Source organism: Apis mellifera, linkage group LG1 (genome assembly GCF_003254395.2).
Source record: "Apis mellifera strain DH4 linkage group LG1, Amel_HAv3.1, whole genome shotgun sequence".
NCBI lineage: Eukaryota > Metazoa > Arthropoda > Insecta > Hymenoptera > Apidae > Apis > Apis mellifera.
Window position 1 is genome coordinate 27,611,391 of NC_037638.1, and position 27,255 is coordinate 27,638,645.

The 27,255-nt window shown below is 36.9% G+C and overlaps 1 protein-coding gene across 4 annotated transcripts in view; it reads left to right on the top strand.

The window, feature by feature from the left end:
• Nucleotides 1–27,255, top strand: part of LOC409923 (leishmanolysin-like peptidase) — an 85,294-nt gene that overhangs the window by 20,436 nt on the left and 37,603 nt on the right. The window contains exon 2 of one of the 4 annotated variants that reach the window (XM_016912869.2): nt 11,728–11,788. The exons of the other annotated variants lie outside the window; for them this stretch is intronic. The gene's annotated coding sequence lies outside the window, so the exon portion shown is untranslated. The remainder of the gene's footprint in view (nt 1–11,727; nt 11,789–27,255) is intronic. 4 annotated transcript variants of the gene reach the window in all.

The window sequence follows — 27,255 nt, forward strand, 5'->3', positions numbered from 1 at the left end:
CAAAAGCTTTTTTTCCCTTCTTTTTTCCTCCTCCCCTTTCTCGTCGCCGCCGCCGCGATTGTTACGAGATAGTTTCAGCGCTTAAAAATAGATTTCCTCGAGGCGCTATCTTTTAATTTGCCGTCAACAACGACAACGACAGTCTCGCGATTACGACGACGACGAAATTCGACGCGTTAAAGAAACAAAAAAAGAAGAGAGAGAAAGAAAGAGAAAAGAGAAAAAAGCGTAAAACTTGCAACGATACGATAGATACGTATAATATATATGTATAATCTCTTAAACAACTTACTCTGTACGATTTAACATTGGTCGAGATGTCGACGACGCGTCGCTCGTTGCCGAGCACAATGGAATAAGAGAATGAAGCAAAGAAGAGGTTGGAAGTGAAAGGATAGTCGGGCGAGGGGGGGGGATGGGAGGATCCCGCGGTAACTTTGGAAACGTACAGCCACTTTGTATTCCGAGATTCATTGTTCACCGCAACTCGAGTAACCTACAAGCTTAAGCCATGTATTATGCGGGACCACCGGCAAGACGCCATATAAATGCCCCGGAAGGTTACTCTTCCCTGTCGGTCCTTATCCTGTTCGCGGTCTGACTTGTCGTGTTGCGTGTCACTCCGCCTTAAACAATACCAACCTACCTCCACGAATCTCTACTTTCCATACGTGAAAACGTTTATCGCTATTTTCTACGTTCGCCCCCTATTTCGCTTCGTTTCGTTTCCATAATGTATCCCCACGCTATTTCAATTTCGATCGTATCCAACAACTTTCTCATCCTTCGTGCCAAATAATTTCAAAAACCGAATCCAATTTAGAATTTTCCGTCAACGATTTGAAAAGCGATCGGATCGAAGGGAGAAAAGATTTTGGCATCGCGACGCGGTGATCCGTTTATTTTCGATAAACGGTTTGAAAGAGAAGAATCGACGTTTGTCCCGCGACGAGAAACAGGGGAGAAGTTTCATCGTTATTGGGTGGCGATCGAATAAACCGTAATAACTTTTCTCCGGCGGCGGTTTAATCGCGATCGACAACAGTGGCGAGTGCAATAACCCAGACGCTGTATCCACTTTCCTGGTAACCGTAATTAAACGCACGTGTCACTGGGAACGATAACGCTTTGCGATATGTCGGCATCGCGAACCAGATCCGGTGGGAACGTCGCATCCGCTTCAAGATAATTGTGACCGATCGCTCGTTACGAGGCTCGTTAACCACGAGAACCGCTATCGGCCCCGTGCTTGTCATTGCGGATATTAGCCTCGGATCGTGCCTCGAGCCTCGCCGTCTATATCCGCCGAAACCATCCACCTTCTGGATCGCACCGATCCTATCGAAAAATCCGTTCCAAGATTAACCACTCCCGATATTCGTTTCCTAATCCGGCGTCGCGTTTCGATCTTTGGATCAACCGATGTTTCCCTTCCCTTTACTTCCTTAGTAAGCGTAATAAATTACACGTGGTTCCACCAATTCGATGTTCGTGCGTATCGAATATACGATCGTAGAAGTTGTGGATGGAATTTTCTTTTCTTTTCTTTTTTTTTTTCAGTCAGTAAAACTTTTCGAATTTGTCTCTAATAAAGATCCGTAGAGATTTAGAGAAAAGATAATATATTCACGTATCATCGGAAGTAATATTTGATAGGTGAATAAATATATTACATTTAAATTGTACGCGTATAATTAAACGTATGTACCACGTAAAGCGTATATGTACGCGATAGGAATTTTAAACGGACATTGAAATTATAATTATATCTCTATTTTATATTTCAATTAATTTATATTCAAATTGATATCGAATTATGTGCACGTGTATCCAAATTGATTATTTTACCTTTAAACACTGTTGACCAAAGTTTATAAAACAAGAATTATTTTAACGCAACGTTTTCAACTCGTTGGAATAGTTCGTTTAAAAAAATTGATAAAAAAAATAAAAGTCGTTTGGCGCGACGAACAAAATCCAAGTTATTTTTATAACTTTGTTACTTAGAAAAATAAAATTTTTCGATTCGACTGCTCGCGCCGCTGAGCGCTATCCAACGCGCTCATTTCCATTATTGGTCCACGTCATCGTTTTTTAACATTTTAGGATGCGACCTGTTTCGCGATAAATCAAAGCTGCTTCGATCGTAGTTTCTGAAAGCGTTTTCAAACTACCGGAAAGGCCATCAGTTTCCACGTTTCTGGTTACACGTGGTCCGTGACAAATCGAAGCTTAGTGGACCGAATCTCCAATAGTAGATGCAAGTTTCCAAGTTGCAAAAATCATTGTTCCGTCGTTTGTACGCGAAGATGAAAATTATAATAACTTGCTTTAGGCATGACGAACGAAAAATAGAAAAAAAAGAAAAGTGGAAACGACGGAGAAACGATGGTCCGGAGTAGCGTGGATACGCGAGATATTTTTGCTCGGGGGTATTTTTCGAGTCGAAACGGAATTTTCGAGGTGGCTCGTGTACACCGAGAGAAACCGTCGAAAAGATCGATCGAAGCCAGACAGCTTGAGAGTCAACTCTTCAGACTCTATAGCCACTCGAGTAAGCATCGGGGAGCAGTGTATTTCTAGAACGGATGAAATTCTTTTCAAGATGGTTTATCGTCAGGAATAAATGACCTCAATTTTTACACCAAGTGCGTCGTTCATACGTATCACTCTTTCGTCATATTCGTTATATCGTTTCGTTCGATTTTTCTCGACCCCAAACGCGATATCATATTTCTTTTTACGCTTTTCACGCGACCGTTAAGTCCCGAATCCATCCTCTCTCTATTTTTTTTTTTTTTTTTTAGCCCGAACAACGATAGAACGCGTTCCCTCTTCGCGTTACAATCTATCGATCCCTACTTCCCGTCCGTTTCTTTGCGCGCACGGCAACCATTTTCATACGATAAAAAGATCGTGTCGCGCAAAGTCAAACGCGTACCATTTTTAAACTCCAACCTCGATATTTCAGGATTTATCATCTTTTCCATCATCTTTTTCTCTTTTTTTTTTTTTTTACCTAAAATTTCTCGACATCTCTTTCGTTTCCCCACTTTCCATTTGTCTATAGATTTTATCCCTACGATGGATAAAAAATTCGACTACCAATATTCTCCGTGTAACGACGACGATATATTTTATCGGAACGGAGGAGTTGCTCGATCGACGATAATCAAAACGATCGATGAAGTAAACGAAACGCGGGATCAAGCGTTTCGCAATTCGAAAAGTTTTATTTATATATCGGGCAGTGACACGTTGGTAACGAAACTACCGTGCGTGCAATTGCATTCGAATGGGAAACAACGCATACGTCGAATGGTCAAATATCGAGGATCGCTCGCGTTATCACATATCTCCATTTCCACTCTACGCTTTTTCCACGAAATACGTTTCAAACACGACGGATGATTCCACGTAACGATCGAACAGAAAGAACAATGTATCCAAGATGTTTCGTTCTTTTTCTTTCTTTTCGCTACTTTCGTTTAATAATTTTTCGCGCAACAGTGTCGTACACGCGTATACGTGAATTTCATCGAACGAATTCCCATTATTCGCACGAAACCAAGATCTGAACTGTCTCTTTCCAAAGCTTTTTCTTATCTTCGTGAACGTGAAAATCATTCTTTGGATATTATTCGTGAAACTTTAAAAACTTTTATTCTCCAATTCGTTCGCAAACTCTTAAAAGCATTTCGTCCGATAACGCGAATTCGTTAGAAGAAGAAGGAACGAATCGCATCGAGATGAATCGGAATTTCGATGGGAAGATAGTGAAAGCGACTAAGGTATAAGGGATAAAAGTTGGGTGAGAAGATGATACATTTAAGGGACATAAAAGGGACAGAGGGGCGAGAAAAATAAAAAGTGAAAGAAAGGGAAGGGAGGGGGAAATGGTTGGTTCACGGGCGAGCGACAACGCGAATCATTTTCCCTTAAAGCTTCCCTTTGCCCCGGCCAGTGTTCCGTTCCGAAAGCAATTTGCCCTGCGGACCGTTGTGCCACCGTATATATATATATATATATATATATATATATATACGCCACCTCCTCGTGGATCCAACGGACTGGCAAAAAAAGGGTTCGAGGGTGGGGCTCGTTACGTCTCTCGGATGAGGTGAATTCAGAGTGCAAAGGGTAGAGGGGGGGAGAAGGGAAACAAGTCAGAATTCTCTTTCGAGTTAACCGCGGAACAGGCTCTCGGTTTCCGGTTAGTCGGTCCCAAGTTGTGGACATTCCGATTTTTCTCTCGATTCAAAGGACCGACGTAATTCGCTTCATCGCGATTTACCGATTCTCCCATTTTTTCCGTTACGCTTGCCGAGAATACAACCATCCCGAAACGCATCGTCCCGTTAAGCTTTAAATTTCACCTTCTTATCGTTCACCTACTTTATTATTTCCACGATGATTTAATTTTTCTTTTTTCCTTTTGTGTACGTACAATAACGGGAACGTAATTGAAAATATAATACGGTAGATAGATAAGATTATATAAGAGTAAAAGTTGATTTAAATAAACGCGTAACTCATATCTTTTTTATTCCTCTTATATCCCCCTCTCTAAAGTAAAGATAATAAAGTGGCTGAAATAATTCGAAAAGCTACTTTTAACTTTGGAAAAATAAAAAATTCTTCCGGGCACAAGTTCTGATTTAAGCTCCATCGGAAATCTCTCGGAGGATTATTAAAAAGGAAGATTATGCGATTCGTATGCGATCTTCCAACATTTTCAATTACGGAATTATGTTTTAGAATTCGAGATCAAATATCCTCGGATTATCTAAATTTAACGGTAAGTGGAAAAAGCACGTCATATCGAATTAAGGGCGGAAATATCGCGAGCAAAACGGTATTTATTGGTGAATTTTTTGAAAATCAAACGAAAAAGAAATTTCTTTAAAAAAAGAAAAAAACACCGCGTTGAAAATCGGTCGATTAGGCGACATTTCATCCGCGAAACAAATTTGCACCTTCGACTTTCGAAGTTCGAATCGATAAGATGGAGAAAAAAATTTTCTTTTTCAAGTATTCTTTGCCATCCTCGTAAGATATATAAAATTTATATCGTTACGATACACATGTGAATATTTAAATGGCTCGAGTTCCGTTCGAAATCTTCAGCGAGGTCAACGTCGCGATATCCTTTTCGCGAGATAAATAAGGGAAAGATGGTCGGTCTAGAGAAATCTTTCTCCACCCTTTAAAAATTCTCTCGTCCGTTTCTTTCTTCGACCGAATCGTTATCTTCGATTCTCTCTTCAAATTAATCGCAATCCACTCGGGAATCCAACTTCGCATTTATCGGTTTTACGCGGCCTCCTTTTCTTTCTTACTTTTTCATCTTTCAGCTTCTTCTTCTTCTTCTATAACAAGGAGACAATTTTCGCGGAATACGCGAGTGAAATCGCGACCAATACGACTCGTTTCGAATCGATTCCCCTTCGATTTCTCTCCCAACTGCTACGCGTTGGGAAAATTGGCGGAAAAAATTGGTAAAATTCGAATCGATGCTGGATAAAAATATACTTTTTTTTTTTCAATACGTCTCTTTACGTATAATTTGGGACGAAAACAGAGATAAAAAAAGAAAAAGTCGATAGACACGTGAATTTTCTCCGTTTATTCCCCCCTCCCCGATATATTTATCGAAGCGTGAAACGAGCGATGAAAAGCGAGGAGGAGTTTTGACACACGCGATTCTCGCGATCTTTCATTTGGAATCGGACGATAACAGACTTAACGGGCCTTGAGAATAATGGAAAGAGGATAGAGGAGGGGGTAGAGAAACAGCAGCCATTGATCGCGGCCTTCTATCGTACACGTATAACACGCGTGTATTGGCGGAAACAATTTCTGCGTGGCGTCAAAGCTGCGCCGATAACCGTGTGGCAGCTAGCTAACTCTCGTTACTCGATTCACGGTTCACCTTTGTCGAGGAAATCCTTCTCTAACAAAATTCAATATCCACCGAATGGTGTGCGGATTCGCGTTGCAAAAGATTACAACCTGCCACCTTCCCGCTCCCCTTCTTTCTCCCCTTCTTTCTCCCCTTCTTTCTCCACACTTTTCTACAACACGTTGGAACGTACAAGGTATAATAATTAAGCTTTTCGCTGTATCGCGATAACGTAAAAGAAAAGATCAAAATTATGGGGGAAAAAACGCTTCTTCGATTATAAAATATCGTTCGATGATATTCCGGTTTACTCGCAGCAACTACGCTCTACTCTCTCTCTCTCTGTCCTCCGACCGCGATAAATCTTACTTTGCCCCTTTTCTCTTTACTCTCCGCTTTCTCCCGCCACAATTTCACCCTCTACCTCCTAATACAAATTTTCTCTCCGTTCCTGCTCGCGTCCCTCTTTTCCTTTTCTCTTAATATCCCTCAATCCCAATATACCTCCCCACTTGTCCTTATAATAGACCATTTGCCGAGCTCCACGAGCTCTCCCTCTCCTCGCGTTTAAATATATTTTCATCCTTTTCGCTTCGTCCGTAATATAATTGTCGTTCGATTTCATCCTTTAAATATTCGAATTAATTATCAAACGTACGTATATCTCGTGGCACAAGCAACCCCAATTATTATTATTATTTACGTCGATCGAAATGTCGATGATGTTACAGTTTAACCTTTGCGCCCCACCTTCCATTTACTCGTCCCTCACGGACTTTCCAAACTAACGGCGACAGCGCGATATCGATTATGCCCACAGGTATTTTCAAATTTAACATTATCGCTGTGTAGCGTTTCAGGAAACGATGCGTTTCGGGATAACGATAAGCCGAATCGATTGTAAAAATGAAATTGCGACTACGTTGCTCGAGTCGACGATTTGGATGTTATCGCAATCACGTATGCGACCCGCTATCGTAACGTAACGATACCATGCACGCCGTTTCTTACGACCTTGGATCATAATCTTAGGGTCGAGTATAAATCGCGAAGCGGGAGGAAGCTCGTTTAACGTCCCAAACGGAGCACAAATGACGGTTTCTCTCTCGATCGACACCGATCATCCATCGAAATATCTTTCGATCGACGCTTCAACTTTGATTCCAAAGCGCGAAGAAACTTGATAAATTTCATGGTCGATGGACATAGTACGAGAAACGTGAAAAATTATTGCATCGGATGATGGAAAATAAAGCATTCGATACTCGATTAAACGATTTTTTTGGACGAGAAAACGATCGATTTTGGAAGATTGGAAGGATTCTCCGAATATTCGAAGACGGCGACAGCCAAGGGAGTGTCGAGACATAGGCGCTTAGACAGTCTGAGCGTCATCCTGATTCCATTAAGATGACGGCCCACCGGGCTTATGTTTCTCCAGTCCGCTTTCGAATATATATATACTTACTCTATTTGCCATTTACCATGCTGGAGTAACTAATTAGCAAAGAGGCGATAGATACCATCTTACATGGCCTATTTCCAAATCTACAATCGCAATTAATATTAAAATTTGTGTCGTTTATATTTAGTTTGATAAATGAATGTATATAAATGTACACGTAAATACGACTGGTACATTTAGCAGGTAATAATTTAAAGACGTTGATTCGAAAGCATTTTTCAAGTGTACGGCATGGTATCGTAAATGAATTACCCTCGTTTCACTTTGTGTGAAACGGAATCAACGTTCCAACGACGCAAAACCTTTATTCGCGTACTTTTTCCGTTACGTGCAGAATTAATAGAGGCGGAATAGAGGGGAACTTATCTCGAGAAAAGGCAAAGAAAATATGAGAATTTAAAGCAAACCCCGTATTTCAGACGACTGAATATAACAGTTGTAATTTTTTTTTCCTCCGAGACTGCGTACATTTTACATACGTGCATCGGTACGTTCTCGCTGCGAATCTATAAATTTTGAATCGAAAGGTAACAACTTGTAACAAAAAAAAAAAAAAAGAAAATAAGCGAACGAATCTTACCTTTTACGAAAGATTCGTCGCGACAATTTCTTGGAATATATATAAGAAGACGAAGGGAAGACGCGATCCGGTCGATTTGCTAGATTTCGCGTCCATTTTATTAGAGGAGCCACTTACCCCAAATGGCGGAAAATGACGGGCAATTATTTACTACGGCTGGTCGAAATAGTGAAAACTGGAAACAGCCGGTCTAATTTCATGCCAGGATAACCACCGCGGTCGCGACCATTGAATAGAGCCAAGTACGGGAGACAAGTTGATTTCTGCCGTTCTACCGTGTACCATTACATCCATTTCGTCAAAATTCTACCTCGCTCGAAATCGAGACTATTACCGCCAAATCGAAATATAATTTTCTGGACATCGACCTTCTTCCGATCCGTTTTTTCCATCTTCGAGTTTTTTAATTGGCGCAACAATTCTTCAATCACTATAAAACGTATGAAACGAAAAGAAACGAACGTCAATCGTGTCCATCTACTGAAACTAGATTCGATCTATCTTCTCGTCTGGTAAAATTCCAGAGCACGGGGTCAATCGGTATAACCTTGTAAGAATCAGCGTTATATGGGCGATATGTACGTCGCAGCGTGTATGAGATTCGGGACGAAGGGATGGCCAAGATTTTCGACGCTTCGCTTTGCATACTAATAGCCCGGTAATATCCTTTGTATTATAACCCTCCACCTACCCCTCTTTATGTATATATATATATATGTATTCGTTCACCGTGGTGCCACAGTAACCGGAGACTCTGCATATGGATACGATGGTGCGTTCCAATACTACGTTCCGTTATCGCAATTTGCATCTCAGTGGTAATGAGTTGGTAGGAATTAACGTTATGGAAAGACGTCGTGGAATCGAGTAACGGAGGGAGAGAGTTACGTCAGAAGGGAAACGTCTTGCCGTTTTTGACCGAACAACAAAGTCGATTCAAATTAAGATACTCGTATCAAATCTGCGAGATTTAATTCGTTATTTGAGAAAGAGAAAGAGAGAAGAAATCATCGAGTTTAAATATCGTTTCGTTGGTCGAGTCGTTCGCGTCTTACTTCCTTATCGCGATAGGCCAATCTACCGACGTTATATATACGACGGTTAGTTGCGTGTTCCCGTTGCACGCGATCCCATACTGGTGTGCGCCTAGCGTACTAGTTTCTTTTTCGATGTAGCAATTAGACGAGCATCGTGAGGATAATTACAAATACGCTACATGTACTCAATTTTATTCATACCACTTATCGAGCCGCCGTGGAATTTCCGAGTATGTAAATACCACGATTATAACCTATACCGATTAAACGAAATTCGACGCATTTGTCGTAAATTACGTAAATGGCCGTGAAGATATATCCGTGGATTTTTAACTTCCGCTCGCGATGATTTTTATGATCAAACTTGTACAGAGGAAACGTGTGTGTGTCGGTGCGAAGAGGGAGGGATTATTTTCTCGTGCAGCGCGAAGGGCGTTAAATCCAACATTTGACGTAACGGAATTACCAGGGATACAAAGAGTCGAAATAACTGTAAACGGATTCCGAGTATTCGCTCGAATATGTATTCCGATCTACTCAACGGAGAACATTTCTTTTTTTTTTTTTCCTTTTCTGCCTACACGATTTTATCGCATCGAAATCAGCTTCCTCGAAAATCATGGTTTCGCGTAAAACGAACGATCGAAATTCCTTCGAAATCGAATCGAATTTATTCCCTTTTTCGCTTACGAGCAATCATATTTTTATCGCGCAAAGACTTTCTCGATCAAAGACGCACAACTGAACCGTTATTCCGATTATTATTTTGTTCGAAAAAACTCGATGCGATTTTCGAAAGCGAAGCAATTCGATCGATACTTGTTTAAATTTTATCAACTTGTCGTTACGGATATATGAAACGACGTATTAAACGTCGTAATAACATTTTTTTAAACTTTTAAAACATTTAATTTTCTTCGTTTCCGTTGGCAAAAGTAATTACACGAGGGGAGAATGGTGGAAAAAAGCGGAAGTGGTGGATGGTCTGGTGAAATTGCAACCCTTCTTACGGGATTTCCAGCCCAACGGGGAATTTTTCTCTCGTTGTTTCGAGGGGAAAAAAATTTAGACAACACGAAAGTCGGGGGAAAAGTTGGATCTTGATACGTCGTTCCTCGTTGCGACGCGGAATTGAACCGTGTGACCGGGTAAAAGAGCAAGTATTCGTGCACGGTGAACGAAAACGACCGTGGACCGTCTTCCCCATTCCCGGCGCAGCTACCATCGCTATCTTACCTCTAAACAAATTTAATTAAAGTCGAGACGAGCAAGAAAGTGCCATTCTCGAGGAAATTGAAATTAGACGCAGGATTCGTCGCTTTTACCTTTACTTTTCTTTCTTCCTCCTTTTCCTCCTCCATCCTTCTCCTTCTACAATTTGTTACAATTTATTTCCCCATATATTTAGTTTCGTCGAATCGATATATATATATTTGATTCATGAATTAAACGTAACATTTTTATTACCTCCGTTTGATTTGACGATATTTCAACTCGTAGATATTTCATCTGTGAGATAATTCCGAACCGACTTGCAAACGAACGAGTAAGAAACATCGAGTAACGAACAATCGAATCGTGTACTTTTGTTCGAGGGAAAGAAGGAAACCGATCGGTTTTCCATCGAGTATAACTGTCGTTCTTAGAAAGAGTTATTTTACGATTGGTACACGCAATCGCTACACCCCTTCCTCTTCTCTCCCCCTCTCTTTTTTTCCCTTCTTTGTACGAACAAAGCACCGGATTCGACAATTTCCTACGCTTTTCTTATCTTCTGGAAATTCGATGTAACGTCGCTTCTGCGTTAAATTTCCAGAAGAGACAGTTCAAGCGATCGAGATTAAAAGAATCGTATTAACGAAGAGAAGATTTTCGCAGAATTTCGATCAACGGATAATTGCCTATCTTTCGATCATCGAGAAAAATACAAACACGATACGAAATGTTAGAAATAAGATCGATTCGTATTTATTCGTGCGTTTAAAGAGAAGCAACCTAAATTCCATTTCGTGTTTATCGCTTGGAACGATATAATCGACATCGAATCGATTTTGAGCAAGAGTTATTCTCTTCACCGAGAATTCTACGAAGAATGGAAACTTTATCGATTCGATTGCTTTTTTCAATGTTTGTTTCAACGTTTGTTTGCTCGAAAGATAATTTGGAAATGATCCAGATTATGATAAAATTTAATCATCTACCATGGCTAACGATAATGAGTACTCACTTATGAGGTTAACGTAGAAACTTTGGATCTATCGAATTACCGATTTACAGAAACGTATTAATTTAAACGATCGTACACGCTTTGTCGCTCGATTTCACTTAATAAATTCCTCCATTACGATTCGATGGCCAAATACGATTTAATTTGGCACAGCAGAATGGTAACGACAAACGCGAGATAAAGCTTCTATACGTATAAGATCTTGATATTCGTGAAACGCGAAAAATCATCGAATTTCAATAAGGTAAACGAAGCTCGCGTATGCCAAATATCGGGTAAAACGGTTTACACTGTTCGCCGTTGAATCGCTTTCGCTCGATGCAAGATTGATCTTGCCAAATCTAATTGACTTTACCGACTTGGAATAATTGTGTTTGTCGACAAATTATCGAGTTACTCGCTTGCCACTAACTTTTAAGAGTAAGATGTATTCGCCTCGCTTCCATTCATTACCATCTACCAATTTTTCTCCACACGAAAAAGAAAGTATATATTCTGCTTTTTCTTTCATCGTAGATCAAATTCAAGAAACGATCGAGTTCTTGAGGAGAAATTTCTGAAAAACTTCTGGTTATATGTAAGTACCAATTTCCATGAAATCGTCGAAAAGGTCAATTTCAATTTTAGGCGATAAGTTTTCCGTTTTCCAACGAGGTAAAATATTAAAATCTGTTATCAATAATTTCATTTATATATTTCGCGTATATGCGAGTAAAATGAAAAGTCACGTTGGTCGCATCGTTCGATCGAACAGGATTAAATATGCTTTCAATAACGATTACGTATTATATTTTTCTTTACTTGTGTTTAATTTTTGATTAATTAGCAAAAGTTTCCTTTTTTTCTTTTTGTATTTATGTTTATGCACGTTATGTGTATTTTTTCAAAAGATGAGAAGAGCTATAGCGAAATGGCTCGGCTTGATCGAGTTTGCGGTATCGTATCGCGATATTCTTCGACAAAAATTTTAAACGCGACGTATAATTTTAAATCCATTTTCCGGAACTTTAATGCAATATAATATGCAAAGATTCATCATTATGACGAAGAGAAAAATTTTTAACATTCTTTTTTATCCGTTTTATTCGACTTGCAGGAATTTATTTCGAACAAGTTACGGAAAATTTGACGACAATTTCGGAATAAATTATACGATGATTCGTTTAAAATTGTAGATGAATCGTTACGACGGTCTTGGCGAAATTCATCGAATCTATCCTCTCCGTGAGTTTTCGGATTAGAAAAGTTGAAGGATCGTCTCCGTCTCTTTTTTTTTCTCGCCCCCTTTTTTTTTCTCTCTCATTTCGAACGAAAAGTCACGGAGCGGGCCAAAGGTGTGTTTATTCGATGGAACGATTCACTTTAGAGTTTTAATCCGTTTTCCATTAAAAGCTTTACAAACCTCTAACGGCTGACATTTTATATCTACCCGATTTTTCCCGTAGCAAAATAACGGACAATGCAGTCCGTTGTATCACTCGTATCGTTTCTCGGACTAAAATCATACATCGTTTTCCAACGGAAATTTTTCCCGTTTTGGAAAATATGTTTTATAATCGATCAATTTTATGCAAGTTCCATTTATAAATATATAGAAAAATATTTGATCATCTTACCAAAGGCTTTCGTACATTCGGCTCCGCCGAATCTACATTTCATTCCTTGCGTATCTCCACTCTTGGTATATTACGTTATGTCCTTTAAAGAGAGGAGCGCGCCTTATTTGCATCGACGTCGTTTGAGTTTCGTTCAATCTACATCTTTCCCTTTACTCCTCGAATAAATTTTAGCATTAATGTTATAATGGAGGAAATGAAAGAGTTTAAAAAAAAAAAAGAAAAATAAGAAAATTACACGAAACGAGAGTGTAGTTTTACATTTCTACACAAAATCTGTATTTTACCTTTGTTTGTATCTTCGTCATCTCTTTTTCGATCATCGAAATATCGTACGATGATGATATAATTACGAGATACGCGAAATAGACACGGATTCGATTTACGATACGGATAATTAGTCGGGATATTAATACGATGGATCGTGTAATTAGTACTCGAAAAGGTAAAAGATGAATATCGATTACGGATACTGCTTTCGGACGATCGTTAAGAAGCCAACTAAAAGAAATGATATATTTCGAGTAGACAATTACATCAACAATAAAATAAATAAGATTATGATAAAACAATGAATCGTTTAACTCGAACGTTATGTATCTAGATTCTCAACCTGTGCTATTATAGTCAGTTCGAAGATAAACCGAATCCGACCGAAACTTTTTATCGAAATCTCGATATCTTATTCTCTCTATTCCAACTAAAATTAACGGTGAGATGTGATTTTACCTTGGATTAATTTAAACACGTCGGTTCGTTCAAGATAATTAACTCGATTCTAATTCGATTCGCAATTATCAATATTAACTCTTATTTCCAATGTTTACAATGTAATTATTTGCGTAGCTTTCGTATATATCTTTCTCGATCTGATATTTATGCTAATTAAAAACAAGTTTTATACACGTTATATGCACGTGCGTGTCTCGTCGATGCTTTGTCAGACGAATAGAACAAAAGGATGAATTGATCGATAGTCGGCGCAACACGCGATACGCGATGAGTTACGATTCGTGATGATTCCAATTAAACGATAATTCTGTAATAAGTGATTAAAATCGATGACTCGTGACTATCTCGGCGCGAGCGAGAGTTGTATAGCGAGATACGCGTACCAATTAGCGGAATAATCTCGTTGTTTAGCTCGATTGGGACTACTTGCTGCTAAATCTGACCCTCCTGTCGTGCATCCTGGTGATAAACTTGAACGGGATACCAGTCTCTTAGGAGTACGATATCAGTCTCCGTTCTCCGTCTTTGTCCTTCTTGTTCGATTTATGAAATTTACGAGCAATATTCCGTCTATTCCGTTTACTCTCGAGGAAAATTGCTTTCCGACGATAAAGGAAACTACGAAAATTGAATCGAACGTTCATCGCGAATAAAGAAAATGTACGCGCGAATTTAGTTACACGATCGATCTTATTTTTTTCCCCTTAAAACGAGTTTCTATATATAACGCCATTTCTCAAAACATTTTTCTTACAATTTAACCCTCCATTTATTTTTTTCCTCAAGCTTTTCGATTTGAACCAAAAAATCGTTTCATCGCGCAATTTGCAATACTATAAACTACAACTTTCTTATCGTAATTTTATCTATAGATATTCTACATATATATATATATCTATTGTTCGTTCATTAATTTACACGCTATTTATTATCTTCGATCGAATTATTTTTTATAATTTCAAGTTTTGAAAACAAGCGCAATTTTATACACTGGCGCGTTCAAAATCATTTTTCTTCGATACGTACATCGTAATACCATTTATTTTCATAACTCGGCGTTAAACTTTGTTGCTTACTTATTTAATGGAATCGGTTCGTTGATTTGCAACTAAAATCGCGTCTCTTTTTCTTTTCAATCGTTTCAATTTCAAATACAAAAATTAAAATTTATATCGTACCACATCTCCGCTTCGTAAACTGCGATTCAGTATTTTGGAAAAATACTTTTAGTGGTTTCGTTCAATTTTATTTTTCATACGTACATAAAAAAAAAAAAAAATGTCAGTAATGAATTATTCGCATTTTGTTTTATCAATAACTTCACTTTTGCGTACAGAATTCAAGTTTCATATAAATTTTGATTATAAAATCTTGTTGTAACATATTTGTTCGCCTGTGCATCCTATTCCGCACTGCATGGTTTTATCTACTATATTCGTACCGTTTTCGAAATATCGGTTTATTTGTCTAACGGAAAACGTATCGAATACAAATATACGTATAATATCGGAATGTAACCCAAATTTAATTTTTATGTAACATTTAATTTTTAAAAGTTATCGCGATTTATTTACGTCTCGTTCTTTATTGCCCGTTCCTTATCTTCATATCGTATAATAAATTTCATTAACATAATTAAGAAAAAAGAAATATATGAAAATATATAAAAAATATTAACAAATTGATGACAAATATAGAAAATGTACAAAGAAGGATTAACATTTCTTCTTCTTTTCCTGAAATGAAATACATTATTAAAATCTTTTCCATTTCTCGATCTTTTTTTAGAAAAGAACTAAATCCGTGTTTCATTATCAAATTTTCTTCAATGACTGATGCTCCATATCATTTCTACATTTCCTTTTTTATTATTTCTGGATGTTCCTTCAAAAATAGACCATCTTTCTCTTCGCTCGTTAGAATTTTTCTCGATCCTTTTTTCTCCAGTTTTCCCTGTTAATTTTGCACGTAAAGCAGATTTTGCAATTCCACATTCTTTCGCAACTTTTCCTATATCATTCTTTTTCTTTTTGCCTATTATTATAAAAAGAATAAAATATAAATGAAGAAAGTTACAAAATCAGATATATTAGTTTTATCTTATTATAGATAAAAATAAATATATATTTCAATAACGCAGTTTAAAAAAACAATAATCCTATTCTATATACCTATATGTGAATTTTTTCGAATTTATCATCTTGTTCGATTTTATTCGAAAGATTTACTCTGATAAAAGTTGATCGATTTTGAGTAATGATTTTTCCATCGTTGAAAAGCGTAACGAGGAAAAGACAGGTGAAAAAAAACGAAAAAGATAGCAGCAGTTGATCAAATTATCCGACCATCAGGCAAATTATTCATTTGTCCGTGATTTAAACGCGAAGAATCGAACGATTACCATCGAACATTATCGTCGAATCGAATAACATTAATCTACCGACAATTGATTGTCCGAAATGATGATATTTCGCAATTTTTCACTCTCCGATTTTTGTTTTTCCTACTTAAATAATAACAGGCAAAATCGCAATCACCAATGATTTTATCAAAAAAAAATTATCTTCTAAGATTTTTCTTCAATATTTAAATACGTATTTATAAAGGAAAGTTTCTTAAAGTCGCACATACGTTTGCTTCGCGATATAATTTGAAAGCGTCGCAGCGATCGATCGTATACGTCACGCGCTATTTTCTCTTCTCGTGCAAATCTCGTACAAATTTTTTCTTTCGTTACAATGCGTTTGTTCGTTTAAAAGAGAAACGTGGTCGATCGCATCACCATGAATAATTCCCCCAAAGTAGTAGTATTCGTTTTCTACAAACGATACCATTTTGCGTATACAAATACCTATCGGTTCGAACCGATAAAACCAATCGTTTCAAAATCCTCGTTTAATAAAAATATTCGACTTGTATAATATTGATAATAGAAATAATGCGTCTTTTATTTCATTTTGCAAACGCGATTTTCAAATATCTTTTTCATTACTTTTATATTGTATCCATTCTATCCATTTGTTTCTAAATATATTTTCTGCTATATTACGCGAAAGATGTTACAATCGCGAAAGATGGCGATATTTGATAAATGACTGTATTGTTTCGACGAATTCTGCTTCCACGTATTGTTGAAACTATTTCGAAAATAAATGTACAGCTCGTAAATAAATCATATTAATTTGTATTAATACGTAGATGTAGATACGCTGGGAAAAAAAATTGAATGTCGGAGAACGCGTTACCTTTGCAAATTTCGTTATTTCACACGTTCGTAGAACTGCTTGCTTGCGTACCATATAACGATTCGAGAGAAAAGTAGAGATGCAATTCTTTCTGATTTACGTTACAAAACTATCGTTAGGTGTTTCTTTATATTTCCTCTTTCCTCCGTCAACGCGCAGTTTACGTCGATATTAATATGTTGATAATAGTAAGTCATCGGTGTTTCTATAAAGCTATTAATCATCATCGATTAATCATCATTGATTATGGATTATGAACGATGGATCATATTTATTTTACCTTACTTATGATATCTCTTCATACTAGAATTGATATCAAGATTTTGGTCTTTCTATGAAATATTTATGATCTGGATTGTTTATTACGGATCAAATATACATATATTATTATTCGATTTATTCTCAAACAAGATGTAAAAAAAAAAAATTCAAGATAGAGATCAATCGAGCAACGATATTATTCTTTAGAAAAGGAAGAAAATTTCTTTGTGAAAAGAAATTTTCTTGAAAGTGCTTGGAACAAATTAAACTTATCGTAAAATCATTTCCAAAGATTTAATCTAAAAGTATATCTGTGCAATTATATTAATTCTACAGGAAATTTCATTTAGCTATCTTAAAATTTTCCACGCGAATGGTCTCTTCTAATCTTTTTTCAATCTTAATTCAAGAGAATACTTTGAAAACTTTTTAAGCAATTCCCCTTCTTATTTCCTGTTTTTATTTCGACGAATAACTTATTCGTTGCATCTTGAAAAAATATATATATATTTATTTGTATGTTTACTCATTGATAGTAACAACAACAATAATAATAATAATAATTAGAGCAATCAATTTTGCGATGTCATCATCTATAGCTCGATGTTGCTGTTTTGCGCTTACTCATTCGTCAAAGTCATTCCCTTGCTCATCTGCATATGTCACATCAAGTACCAACACTATGTAGATTGTCATTTGCATCAAACTGTATCGTCGCATTCATCGATCATTCCACCACAATTTGAAATTCGCCAGTCACGGTGGAAATGTAAACATCTAAGACGCCAGATAATTTTGTTCCTTGATCCCTTTAAATATCGATGATAAACAAAATAAAAGATGAACAAAGTTCTATATATATTCCGTTTGTTAAATGTTTACACATTTATTCTATCGTTAATACGATAGGTATATCTCGTAATATATTTAGGTATTTCTCCTAAACCTGGTTTCGCGCTTATCGAGGATGCACACGATCGCACGATAAATAAGAATTAAAATGACAATTAATGACAATTAACGCTGTGAATAATGAACGCGTATATACGAACCATTGGAAAAGTTTGAACGGACCGACTTGGATCGTTATCATCAACTGTAATTGGCTTGCCGAGAGGTAGTAGTCCAAGCCTCTCGAATATTTGCCGAATTTCGTAGCCGGAAGTTTGACTGACCGTTCAACCAGTTAGTTACCACATTTTGACTCTCGGTGGAGCAAGCGTATTTGAAAAGCGTTAGCGGTTGGACCTAAGTTGATCCTTGTATGCCTCCGACACGCCACAAACGTATTTACTATATATACGCTACTATATATTTCATTCATTATTCGTATTATTTCTTACGTTTTTCTTTTCCAATCATATATTTCGTTAAGTAAGTATCGCAAGTAAAAGTATATTTCATTTACGTATCGAGGATTATACATTCGCGCTACGTATATAACAGTTAATTAACTCTAAGGAATTTTTAATAAATTTTCATTCTCTTCTATGTTCCGAGTTTTTATTTTAACAACCTTCCACAAACTTGTTCTCCACTTTTCAAATTGACGTACTTATAGTCTTTAATAAGTTTTAGTTAAATGCGATGAGAAACTTGGAGACGTAAGAGGTATTTAACTAAGGTTTAAATATTGATATTCAGATATCCTATGGAATATACGCTTCGAAGCGAAATTCTAATTGATCTAATTTTACAACATATTTATATATATTTTTTACACTTTCTTATTAGGTATCGAAACACACAAATATATTATATTTTCTTCTATTTTTTAAATCAAATTCGATACGTTTTTAATTACATATTTATCGAATTTTTTCCCAATTCTCTCTTTCAATTATCGTTTTCTCAACTTATCTTTCTTTTCTTATTTTGCTTCATTTTCATATTACAGATATATTTGATATATTTGATATGGAAAAATCGTATTAAGAAAAGCAATTTTAGCTTTTCGTTTCGATAGCTTCGTGAACGATCGTTTTCATCGCGAAATACATTCGGGAAGAGAGTCTCAGGTGACTAGACGGCTAACGAACCTGTTCATTTCCATTACGCAACTTCAGCTTTATGATATACGTCAACAGTTAAGTAGCGTAGAACGTTGGAAGCACACATGCATGTCAAATTTATAATAATCCGTAATTTCCGAGTTTCCAGCACAAAGACTACCACAACCTCTATCTGCCGGCACTCCCAAGAGAGACAATGGATTTCATTAGTTATATGGCATTATATGTTTATAAATCTAACGCGTAATCGTACGTTACGAAAAATACCTCGTTTCGTCGTTTTCAATAAGCGATAATGTTCTCTCGAGTCGATGGCGATGAAACAAAAGAGAAACATCTTTTCCTGCGATTTTTAAAAAAAAAAAATCATATTTCCATCGAGCGATAATTACAAAATAATCCGGAGAAATCAAAACGGTGTACGATGAGGAAGGAATTTAGGTTCGTTTAGGTTTACGTATACAAGGGTTATGGAATGGCAACTCACGGTGTTGATCGTTTCACCCTTCCCTTCTCGTGTAATGTACAAACATCGTCCTGTCTCAGCACGATCCCTCCCTCCCCTCTTCTCTCCCTCATAATCTACGAGAATTTCGTCCACGCTTGCAGTTTCGAATATTTGCATAAGCCCGAAGAAGTCACGCTTTACGCGTACGTTTCGAAGCGATCAACGACGGCGCATATCGTCGATCAATATCTGGCTTGATTTGTCATTTATTAGATTACAGGTTACTTTTCTAATCCTGTAGAAAAAATTGGCGTGATTAAAAAATATCGCTCAAAATTACTTTTTATTTCAGGCGTTAAAATTGAAACGTTCCACGTATCGATATGAAAAGTAATTTTATCATTTTAACGTTTTTGAAATTCAAACAAACAACTCTTTATCGAGTTGCTAATTATTCCGTAATTTATAACCATTTTCCATATTCTATATCCCGCGATGAAAAATTATCCGATAAAAATTAGTTTTCGTTACACGAAAAAGATTTTGGTCGAGTTCCATTCCATCGCGATAACGTGATATTTTTTTAATTTTGAAATTAAACGGATATCCATCGGAAAATTACGCGTATGCTTCGTATAAAAAAATTCATTCGACTTTTAATAACGATCATTAGATTACTTCGCAATATATAATAATAAATAATAATTTTCATTACAAGCATTCAATGAAAGCACAAAAATATTCGAGCGCGAGAAAAATTAAAAATGACCATCCCACGTTTGAAACGTTTTAATTTTTAGCATTTAACAATTTGTACTTTATCGTTAACCGGCCAGGGATAAACGCAAAGTAACGATATATTCTGCGTTACGATTAACGCTTTGCTCTCCGATCTTGAAACGCTTCTTCTTTGAAATTATTCACGATGAAATTGAAAAAGTTGCGTGTAAATTGTTATCGGCGGTGGATAGAAAGAAAGCTCTAACGCGGATGCACAAAGGGAGGATTCATTAGCATTTCGAATGCTTTGAAATTACTCGCGGACCAACAGTTGTCCGATGGTAAGCCTTTCGTCCGCCGGTAATATTCATTTTCCTTTCGTATTCGAAACTTTTACATCGAGAGCTAGAGGATTCGAGCGTTCGAGCTTTTTCCATTTCCTGCTAAATTCCCTCCGTTAACGCTCATAGTTACAGCCCGCAACCTGACTTAACGTTTTCAACTCGGCCTTTCTTCTAAATCTCTCTCTCTCAAAAAGTCATTTTATTTTTGCGATATCACGCGAGATTACTCCAACGTCAATCAATAGTATACGTGTCTTCGTCATTGCTCTTTCGCGTTGGAAAATCTTTGAAACAACGTCAACCGATTTTTATCGATTTAATGGAGTGACACAATTTTTTTTACGTACACTATTTACAAATCGAATCCTTCGTACATTTACTATCGTTGTTCCGCGAACACATTTTTCAAAATTAATGGATAAGATGACAAACGTTGCGAATAATAATCTCTCGTTCCGATTTCCAGTTAAAACTGACGTTGGTTGACGTTCCGTTACAATGTATAAAATAAATAATTAATGCCAATATCAGGTGAATCTATTTTTCTGGCTACAGTATCGAATATCGTTACGCGTAAGAGAAGTAATCGAGGACAAAATACGGAATTTTCCTTTTTTAATTAACCATCTGAAATAGACGCGTATCATTACAAACCTTGTTTTTACCTCGACGTTTCTAATTATCTGTCTCCGTTCGTTATTATAATTCAAATCTTTCAAAGTTCAAAGATAAATGAAACCCAAAATTTTAAGTCGAATCGAACATATTATAATACAAATTTTTACGTACGAAATTATTATTATCGATAAATATAAAGTATCGATCCATTTTTCTTACCATATACAGACAATAGGACGTAACTTGCGGAACGTAGTTTCAACTTATTCCAACGTCGAACAAAGTTTTTAGATCGAGCACAAAGAGGTGACAGTTGCGACTAAACATGGGAACAGTGTCGAGTCGTGACACGTTCCACGACCGATTGATTCCTATGATTGAGCTATGTCGTTCCGTTTTGTCGCTCGTTCAATGTCGTTTTCACGGAAATATAGATCGGAAATTTTGAATCGCTTTTAAAGAATCGAAAAACTTGGTAAATTGAAAAATTGCACGGAACGCGTATAATTACAGTGACGCGTTACGCTCCGTTCCGCAAATAGTATTTGCTTAACGCGATTGATAAATAGCCCCTGGATACTCGGACAATTAGACTACTCTCCTCGTCGTGTTTCGATCCGGTCGAAATCCCCTTCAGGGATTTCGAGACCGCGCTTACATCCTCGCATACATCTACCACCTGATATACCTATACTTTACGTTTCACCAAACGTATTTACCGTCTTATTTATTCTTACTTTCCAACCGTTCGTTGTACGCGTATTTAAAGATCGACGAGGCAGAGACGAAGAGATACTCGTTTCAAAGAATAACTCGAAACCATCCAACACGTGTATACATATTATCCTTTATGCACGAAGGGAGGGGGAATATAGATGGGATTAAATTTTGTCGGAATTTTGATCGAATTCGAAGATACGATGGGAAAAGCGTTCGCCAAGAAAGTTTGCTCGACTGGTTTTCACTCGAATTGGATTTAACCAAGTTTCTTGGGTTGCGCGTTAAAATTCAATCTTCTCGGCGTAAAGTATATATCCCGGAGCTTTTTGTTTCTGGAAAAGTAATTAAAGCGGGATTTCACGTGGCAAGCTGCGTCGCGAAACAACTTAGGAAAGAAATGGAAGCTAGATATTCGGTTTATCGGTCATCGTTTCGTACGTGGCTGATCGCCGTAACAAAGGGCGGATAAAAACGCACACCCCTCTTCCGAAACTTTCTCTTCTATATCATTTCCTATCTACGCCTCCCCACGATATCGTCACGTATTATCACGTATATTATCACGTGTCAAATAATGCCGTCATCGAAAGGAGGGTGGAAGGGGGATTTATCGTCGCACACCCTTTCGATTTTCCTTCCAATAAAAACCGGGCTCGGCCTTATCTTCTCGAGTAAAACTCCAACTTTGACGCAAAGGTTTTTTTCTCGATAACGTTGAAGAAACGTTGAAAGGAAGAGAAGGAGTTCGTTTCGAAATGATCGACAATTTATAAATTTATAAATTTCCAAACGAAGGCGGGAATTGGAAAATTGAAAGTTAATCGATACAGTTAAGGAATATAATAGGGATGAAATTTTGATCGTTCCGAGATTTCGATTTTCGAGAAAATCGAGTTTGAAAATTGGTCGGTTGGTGATAAATGCGCGTTTATTTGATTTTATATATATATTTTAGAGAAAAGCGAGAGAAAGAGGGATAAATAGGGATATACGCGAGGATAAACGATGGTGGAAAATACGCGCACGGACGGTTGCAAGAAACTGAAAGCGGACAATCTAGAATCAAAGTTTTAGAGAGTTTATCCGATAGAATTACAAAGTGAGAGTTTGGCAGAGAGTTTAATCGAGCAAAACGAGAATTATATAGCGTAATTAAATTATTATCGTTATCGTTTCTCTTATCAAATATGAATATTATTAGATATTACCGATTTATTCGACGTTACACGTGTTAATTCTCATTCGCAAAACGATATAATTATCGTCGAATAGCGTTTTCAAAATAATCTCTGCGATTGTACGTTTACATCGTGCGATATTATATATGTAGGCGTATCGTTCGAGAAACATAAATTTAAAAAAAAAAAAAGAAGAAAATCATTCCAATCATTCCTTTCTCTTTCCATTTCTTAATTAGAAAGAGAGTATGTTCGTCCGAAAATTTTTTTAATTTTCACGAGGAAAAATTAAAAAATATATATATATATCATATATAGAAGGTGTATTTCTTCTTAATCACAATTAACGCGTATTTCCTACTATATCTATTAATTATTAAGTTCTTAAATACTAACCGCACAAATTTGGTGTGCCGTGGTATGCCGTGGTTGCATAATTCATTCGTGGAACATACGCTTCGATTGTTATGACGAGCATGATTAATATTTGTTAGAATCGCGTTGTGATATACATTTATAAATTATGTATTTAATTTTAGTTGATATTAATTGTTTCGCATAAATGAAAATGAACGGGATATTGAAATTCTATACGAAATTTATATACGCGGATAATTATACGCTGATGCGCACATTTTACATATTAACGTATACAATTTTAAATACGATTATACGAAACTAGCTTTTCCTATCAATAAAAACATAACTTCCAATACTTTGCATTATTCTTCTCTTTCTACGTAACGTTTAAAAAAAAAAAAAAAGAAACATTAATTATTTACATTTCGATCGAGGAATCGATCGTGGAAAAAAATTTCATGGTCTTAATAGGAGTCTTGTTCGGATATCGATCCAGCATGCAGTTTAATAATGGAACGAGCTTCCCATCCGTCTTTCGAACAGCGTGCTACTGACAACCGAAGCTATGGGATCTTGAGAGACAAATGAAACAAAAACAAGCACGATGGTACAAATGATAAAATAAAAGAAGAAGCTGGCACGCTCGGATAACCGTGCCTACGATAAATCTGTCAACGTAGTGAAATATGCATCCGAGGAGAACGCGCGTCCTTCGCGATCACACTTCGATTCTCCCTTCCTCGAACCCGTTATCGTATCGAAAAACAGTTTTGCGGTTTTTTCAATGCTAAATGATCTCCCGTTAACAATTTTTCTTCTCCAAAAAAAATCCGTTCAACTCGATTTGAAGTTTCTCCGATCGATACTATTATTCGTGGAAGGAAATCGCAAGAACGGGGAGAATCGTTTTCGATATTGGAACGATAGATAAAAATATCGAGAATAAACGATCAATCGGATCTGGATAAATATCCCCAGGAATATATCCAGATTTTTGTCTCGAAAGGATTCAATCCCTTACTTTTACGTGTCATCGGAAACGAAGAGGAGATAGGATGATTCCTTTGCTTCTTTCCAGATATTCCACCGCCGATGCTCGTCCAATTAATCTTTGCCAACTTGTTTTCGAACAGCGAGGAAACAGGCGAATGTTGAGATTATTGGACGAGAAGCAATGATAGCGCGCGTCATCTCGAATGATCGACGATCCTTTCCGTTATTGCCTTTGCGGCGGATGTTTGCTGCAAATTCTTTCGTTGCAAACGACTAATATCCATTTCAAATGATGCTTCCTCTTTTTATCTATTTCTCCATCAATTTTTCTAACGCAGAAATCCATCTTTCTCATCTGTCGTAAATACGCGCTCGATTGTTGCTCGGTTAAATACCGAGTAACCTAAGTATCGCAAAATATGACATCGTCTCGTCGCTTCGATCAATATTATATTTGAGTAATATTTTTCGATCGAGAGCGGCGATCGCAGTGGCAGTAAGTATTTATTCGATGTACTACGAGTTTTTTACAACTCGATGCGCGTTAAATCGGTCGAGTAGAATCGAACGACGGCGTATAATATAAAAAATAACGTAGTTAAGCGGCAAAGGTTGACATTATTGCGCGATCGAAGGAAAAGAATAACAACGAAGCGATAAAGCGAATAATTTAATACCAGTTCGATATATGAAAATGTACGCGTTCGTTTCATCGATCTCTCGTATAAATATCCTCTCGTGTAAATACGATAATGAGTAAACGATTTAAACGAAATTAAACGAGGAATTAATGTCATTTTACATCGTGATTCATCTTTGAGCGAGCAACTATTGCGATTCATTCGTTATTGTATTCGTTATTTATCAGAGCTTACGACATTAAACGCAAGTTTACGATGTTAAGATTGGATGAAAGAAACAACTCGACACACACATATATATATATTAGGACGGACTTGGTATGTAGGAGGTTGTACAGGTGGCAGCAACAGTCACAGATCATTGGGTTCCATGCTACGAGTCGTGTGCCGCAAAGCGTGGCAATCGATGCTCAGGCACGTTCGCCAACCCCGAACCTCTCTCTCCAATCTGGCTAACAGTCGCTAACCTGGCCAAACAACAGTCTCCAGATACGGTATAAATTGAAGCAATTTGCATAACATGTACGTTTCCACGCTTCTCGCATGAAATTCGTCCCAAAAACGTACAGACTTGAAATTCATCTAGTTTCTACTTCTACTTCTACTTCTACTTCTACTTCGTTGCACGAAATGCAGGAAATTTTATCGGTCATGTATCACCGATATTTGATAAATAATAATTCGATAAATCGGCAAATTCGGTATCCTTAAAAGAGTTCGAGTTCGAAACGTAAAAAAACACCCGTTTAAGCGTCCTCGATCCATCATCTTCCGTAATCTCGCAGTCGATAACTTACAGTTACCACCTCGAATCCCTTCACAAACGCGAACAAATTCGAATCCATAAATGTTGGTAGACGTAGACTGCACATTTCCATCGTGCCTCGTAAGAATCATAGTTATTTATTTGTAACAGATCTTTCCACGTCCTTTCACGGATCAAGTTGCAAATATGTTGTGCGATATTAATCAATTCGTGTATCATTTTACATATATGTTTTATGTATCTACGTACATAAAAGATTATTCTTCGCGAATTTCCAATTGCTCGTTTTAATTAACGTCCATACATTATTTCGTTACACAAATTTTATTTAGGTTATTCTTTTAAAATAAGGATTTTCGATCGAGCAGTCGGTCCATCGAAAATCGTTAAAGATAGATTTGAAACGAAGCGAATCGTTCTTTAAAGAGTCACGTTTGAACACGAGAATTCTGAAATAATCGATTTTTTTTTTATCGTACTGCAGACAAACCGATTGCCGCATAATTCGTACAAACAGTGAACCACGAAAAGACTTATCGACGCATCGTAAACTCGCACAGACACGAAAAAGTGAGTGGATTCGATTTTGGAAAAGAGGATTGGCACACGAGTTGGATACACGAACGATATTTATATCTATGGATCGCGTAAACTCTTTTTCGAATTTCAAGTTTCTAGCATTTCTGCTTTACTCGTTTTAATCTTATTTACGTGGCTCGTTCAAGTTCAAGGTGAATATATTTTTAGAGAAATCGAATCGACTTTCGCTCCGTTTGACCAAACGAAACGCAAATCGTTGTTCATCAAAGTTTATATCGTTCGTATACGTATAATATACGGGAATGAAATAATCATTTCGGAATGGAGGGAATGGCCGTATTATTCAATTCACGTTAATCGTAAAATTAAATTGTTCCGCGTACGAATGGCTTTACATTGCAAATAAATCGTCGTCGAACTGTTGTAAAGGGAAATACACTTTGAAACTGGCAACGTAATCTTCGCCACTTTGAAGATGCCAATTTGGCTTAGAAGCCTAATTCCATAGTCCTTCCCTATCGTGTATAGAGAGGAAGCTAAGAGGATTACGGTTATACATAATGAATGAATTATGAGGTTGTCCGAGGATGAAATGACAAGTTAATCAGGCTCGTTTACACCGTCGTAACAAGTCAATCGCCCGATACGCGTTATTTTACATTTTCGAAATTTTTTCAATAAATTAAAATCAAATACGTGTTTCGACCATCTCGATTCTCCAGTGTGCTTATTTTTTGAGATTGAATTGAATACAAATCGAATCGGCGAGATACATTCATTATGCGTACATTACTCTAGAGGCTATTTTCTTCTAATTTGCAATTCCGATTGTTAATCGACGTTAAAAATA